This window comes from Anomalospiza imberbis, unplaced genomic scaffold, assembly GCF_031753505.1.
Source record: "Anomalospiza imberbis isolate Cuckoo-Finch-1a 21T00152 unplaced genomic scaffold, ASM3175350v1 scaffold_765, whole genome shotgun sequence".
Lineage (NCBI taxonomy): Eukaryota > Metazoa > Chordata > Aves > Passeriformes > Viduidae > Anomalospiza > Anomalospiza imberbis.
The window spans coordinates 10,001-15,000 of record NW_027100383.1 but is presented as its reverse complement, the minus strand read 5'-3'; positions in this window follow the sequence as shown (position 1 = coordinate 15,000).

The window sequence follows — 5,000 nt, the reverse complement described above, 5'->3', positions numbered from 1 at the left end:
CGCGGCAGAGGAGCGTAAGGAGGGGGGGGGGTGCCGCCACCCGCCCGCGGACAACACTTCTCTCGGCCAGGCAACGGCGGGGCGGGACCGCCGGGCTAGGGGCGAGCTTCACCCTTTCGCCCGGGGAACCCACCCGAGCGTTCGAGAAAGGTGCCGCCGACCGTGCCCCACGGGCCACCGGCTTTCGCCCGCCTCGCGGCGGTCGGCTCTCCCTCCGGAAAAAAAAAAAAAAAAACAAGCCGGGGGACGGCACAACAAAAAGGCACATGGCGCGCGCCACACAAGGACACCCGTGCTAGCCACGGGGGCCGCGGGCCCGGGGCGGGGTGGGGCGAGGCACGCACCTCTCACCCCCCCCCCGCCCAACCCCACCGGCGTTCTCGCTCTCTCTCTCTCGCCTGCACGCCTTCGCTTTTCGTGGGCCCGCGCGCCTTCCTCGCGCGCTTCTCGGTGCCGCGGCTTAGGGCCGCGAGAGAAAAAAAAGCGACGGAGGCCTGGCGGGCGGCCCCCACACCGCCCGCAAGTCGGCACGTCCGAACCAAAAAAAAAAAAGGCAACGGACCCGGCTGGCACAACCCGCCCCCCCGCCCCTGCACCGGCGGTAAACGGCTCGATCCTCACAGGACCGAGGAAGGGCGAGGCGCCGCCGCCTCGCCCGCGACAACGCTCCGGGGGGGCTCTGGGTCGGCTTCCGGTCCGTGCTAGGGCGGCCGGCCACCGCGGCCGGCCTCCGCCCCTGAAAAAACTCGCCCGCGACGCGGGTCCCCGGCTTAAGGCCGAGGAAGGGGGACGACTTCAACAGCGCGCGCTGGTGGGGCGCGGGGTGCCGCCACCCCGGCTCCACAGCTCATCGGGCGACCGCCGTCACCGAGTCCCTCAAGCGAGGCAGCGACGCCGAGGCCGGGCCGCGCGCCCCGCCGCACGGGCCCCCGCCACCCTTCCGACACGGACACGCTGGCACAACCAGGTCGGGAAGCAGGGGAACGGGACGCCGCCACCTCGGCGGGCCCGCGCGCGCCGCGCTCGGGGCTCTCAGGCGAGGGCCGGGAAAAGCCCCGGCCGCGTCCACCCGCGGCTGCCGCCCACCGCACCGGAGCGACAGCCCGAAAGCGCGCCCGCCGAGCGGGGCGCGCCCCGGCTTAAGGCCGGGCAGGAAAGGGGCGAGGCGCCGCCGCCTCGCCCGCCAGCAATCCCCAGGGGGGGCGCCCCCCCGTTCGCCAAGCCGGCCACAGCCGGGCCGAAGCGGGACACGGCCCACGAAATCGATGGCCGCGGCCGACGGGCAGCTCGCAGCTCGTACTCGGTCTCTCTCGGCTTCTCTCCCTCTTTTTTTCCCTTCTCGCTTTATTTCTCCTCTTTCTCTCGAGCTCTCTCTCGCCTCTCGAACCGTACACCCCGTTTCCCTGGGCCAGACGGGCGGACCGGGACGACGCCACGGGGCTCGTCCCGCGTCAGCGGCACTCGCCTCGCTCGGAGGACTGCGCACGGGGGCCCCCGGCCTCCCTCGCCGCTTCGGTCACAGGCACGGGACGAGCCTGCGGGGAGACGGCCCGTCACCTCGCTCCCATAGTACGGACAGACGAGTCCCAGGCCGCAGACGCCTCCAAGAGGACCGATGGAAAGCGACCGGGAAGGTGCGCCGCCGCAGGCCGGCCCCTGCGATGACGTAGCCGGAGGCAGCTGAAAACAGCGACCCCTTGGTGAACTTCCGGAGCCGGCCGCGACAACAGGTCTACCCGGCCGCGACAACAGGTCTACCCGGCCGCTGCCGGAAATCGCCTAAGTCCCTCCGGAGCGAGGTAGACCTGTTGTCCGCCGTCCACCGCCCGCCGCCCGGGCGCCGCGCCGGGCCCGGCGGCCCCGGAGCCGGGGTAGACCTGTTGTCCGCGGGGTAGACCTGTTGTCCCCGGGGTAGACCTGCTGTCCGCGGGGTAGACCTGCTGTCCCCGGGGTAGACCTGCTGTCCGCGGGGTAGACCTGCTGTCCGCGGGGTAGACCTGCTGTCCCCGGGGTAGACCTGCTGTCCGCGGGGTAGACCTGCTGTCCCCGGGGTAGACCTGCTGTCCGCGGGGTAGACCTGCTGCCCCGGGGTAGACGACCTGCTGTCCGCGGGGTAGACCTGCTGTCCGCGGGGTAGACCTGCTGTCCGCGGGGTAGACCTGCTGTCCGCGGGGTAGACCTGCTGTCCGCGGGGTAGACCTGCTGTCCGCGGGGTAGACCTGCTGTCCGCGGGGTAGACCGGTTGTCCGCGGGGTAGACCCGCTGTCCGCGGGGTAGACCTGCTGTCCCCGGGGCAGACCCGCTGTCCCCGGGGCAGACCTGCTGTCCCCGGGGTAGACCTGTTTTCCGCCGCCCACCGCCCGCCGCCCGGGCGCCGCGCCGAGCCCGGCGGCCCCGGAGCCGGGCTAGACCTGCTGTCCGCCGCCCGGTTTTGGGGTTTTGGGGGTTTATTCCTTCCCGGCCCCCCCCCCGCCCCAATCCCGTTTCTTTTCTCCTTTCTTTGAAAGAACGACTCTCCTATTTGTTTGGTACAAGAAGAAACTCGTCCGGAAGAGAAATTTTCTTGGCAAATCTTATTTCGTTTTTCTCTAGTATCCAGAGCACCCCCAGACCGAGCTGACGGGCCGCCTGCGCCCTGTGCAAGCGGGAAAGCGGGCGGCCGCTTTTGGGCCGGTTCTTTCACGGTCCGCAGAGACCCTCCAGGCCCGGCAGGGGTCTGGGGGGCCCCGGGGGCTCGGAGCCGAGGCGCCCGGGGCCGGGACGAAGCCGCCGGCCCCTGGCCCTCGTTCCCACAGACAGAGAGAGAGAGAGAGAGAGAGAGACAGACACAGTGACACACACGCCCACTCCACACACTCGCACTCCGCCGCCACCCCCTCGGACACCGCACCCACCACCCGCGCCGCTCCCTCCCTCCCGGATGCGCGGGCCGCCCGCCTTACACGAGCTTGCAGGCCGGGACAGGGCCAGGCGGGGGGGGGGGCATCGGTTGGAGGAACACAGGTCTACCCCGGCACGCGGCGGCCGGAGGCTAAGTCGGAGCCGAGATACCAGGTCTACGAAGGGGCCGGGCGAAGGTAAGCCACGACGGGGCCGAGACAACAGGTCTAGCCACGGTCCCGGAGCCCGGAGACCGAGGCCGGCCGGGCACAACAGGTCTAGCCACGGTCCCGGCGCCCGGAGGCCGAGGCCGGCCGGGGACAACAGGTCTAGCCACGGTCCCGGCGCCCGGAGGCCGAGGCCGGCCGGGGGCAACAGGTCTACCCACGGTCCCGGCGCCCGGAGGCCGAGGCCCGCCGGGGACAACAGGTCTAGCCACGGTCCCGGCGGCCGGAGGCCGAGGCCGGCCGGGGAGCACAGGTCTACCCACGGTCCGGTCGGCCGGAGGCCGAGGCCGGCCGGGGAGAACAGGTCTACCCACGGTCCCGGAGACCGAGGCCGTCCGGGGAGAACAGGTCTACCCACGGTCCGGTCGGCCGGGGACATCAGGTCTACCCACGGTCCCGGAGACCGAGGCCGGCCGGGGACAACAGGTCTACCCACGGTCCGGTCGGCCGGGGAGAACAGGTCTACCCACGGTCCGGTCGGCCGGGGACAACAGGTCTACCCACGGTCCGGTCGCCCGGGGACAACAGGTCTACCCACGACCTGGTCGGCCGGGGACAACAGGTCTACCCACGGTCCGGTCGGCCGGGGACAACAGGTCTACCCACGGTCCGGTCGGCCGGGGAGAACAGGTCTACCCACGACCTGGTCGGCCGGGGACATCAGGTCTACCCACGACCTGGTCGGCCGGGGACAACAGGTCTACCCACGGTCCGGTCGGCCGGGGAGAACAGGTCTACCCACGACCTGGTCGGCCGGGGACATCAGGTCTACCCACGACCTGGTCGGCCGGGGACAACAGGTCTACCCACGGTCCGGTCGGCCGGGGAGAACAGGTCTACCCACGACCTGGTCGGCCGGGGACAACAGGTCTACCCACGACCTGGTCGGCCGGGGACATCAGGTCTACCCACGGTCCCGGAGACCAAGGCCGGCCGGGGACATCAGGTCTACCCACGGTCCCGGAGACGAAGGCCGGCCGGGGACAACAGGTCTACCCACGGTCCGGTCGGCCGGGGAGAACAGGTCTACCCACGACCTGGTCGGCCGGGGACAACAGGTCTACCCACGACCTGGTCGGCCGGGGACATCAGGTCTACCCACGGTCCGGTCGGCCGGGGACAACAGGTCTACCCACGGTCCGGTCGGCCGGGGAGAACAGGTCTACCCACGACCTGGTCGGCCGGGGACAACAGGTCTACCCACGACCTGGTCGGCCGGGGACATCAGGTCTACCCACGGTCCCGGAGACCAAGGCCGGCCGGGGACATCAGGTCTACCCACGGTCCCGGAGACCAAGGCCGGCCGGGGACAACAGGTCTACCCACGGTCCGGTCGGCCGGGGACATCAGGTCTACCCACGGTCCGGTCGGCCGGGGACAACAGGTCTACCCACGACCTGGTCGGCCGGGGACATCAGGTCTACCCACGGTCCCGGAGACCAAGGCCGGCCGGGGACAACAGGTCTACCCACGACCTGGTCGGCCGGGGACATCAGGTCTACCCACGGTCCCGGAGACCAAGGCCGGCCGGGGACAACAGGTCTACCCACGACCTGGTCGGCCGGGGACATCAGGTCTACCCACGGTCCGGTCGGCCGGGGACAACAGGTCTACCCACGGTCCGGTCGGCCGGGGACAACAGGTCTACCCACGACCTGGTCGGCCGGGGACAACAGGTCTACCCACGACCTGGTCGGCCGGGGACAACAGGTCTACCCACGGTCCGGTCGGCCGGGGACAACAGGTCTACCCACGACATGGTCGGCCGGGGACAACAGGTCTACCCACGGTCCCGGCGCCCGGAGGCCGAGGCCGAGGCCGAGGCCGAGGCCGAGGCCGAGGCCGACCAGGGCAGCCGTTTTACTCGCGGGTCGTGCGGCCGTAGTCCGAGCG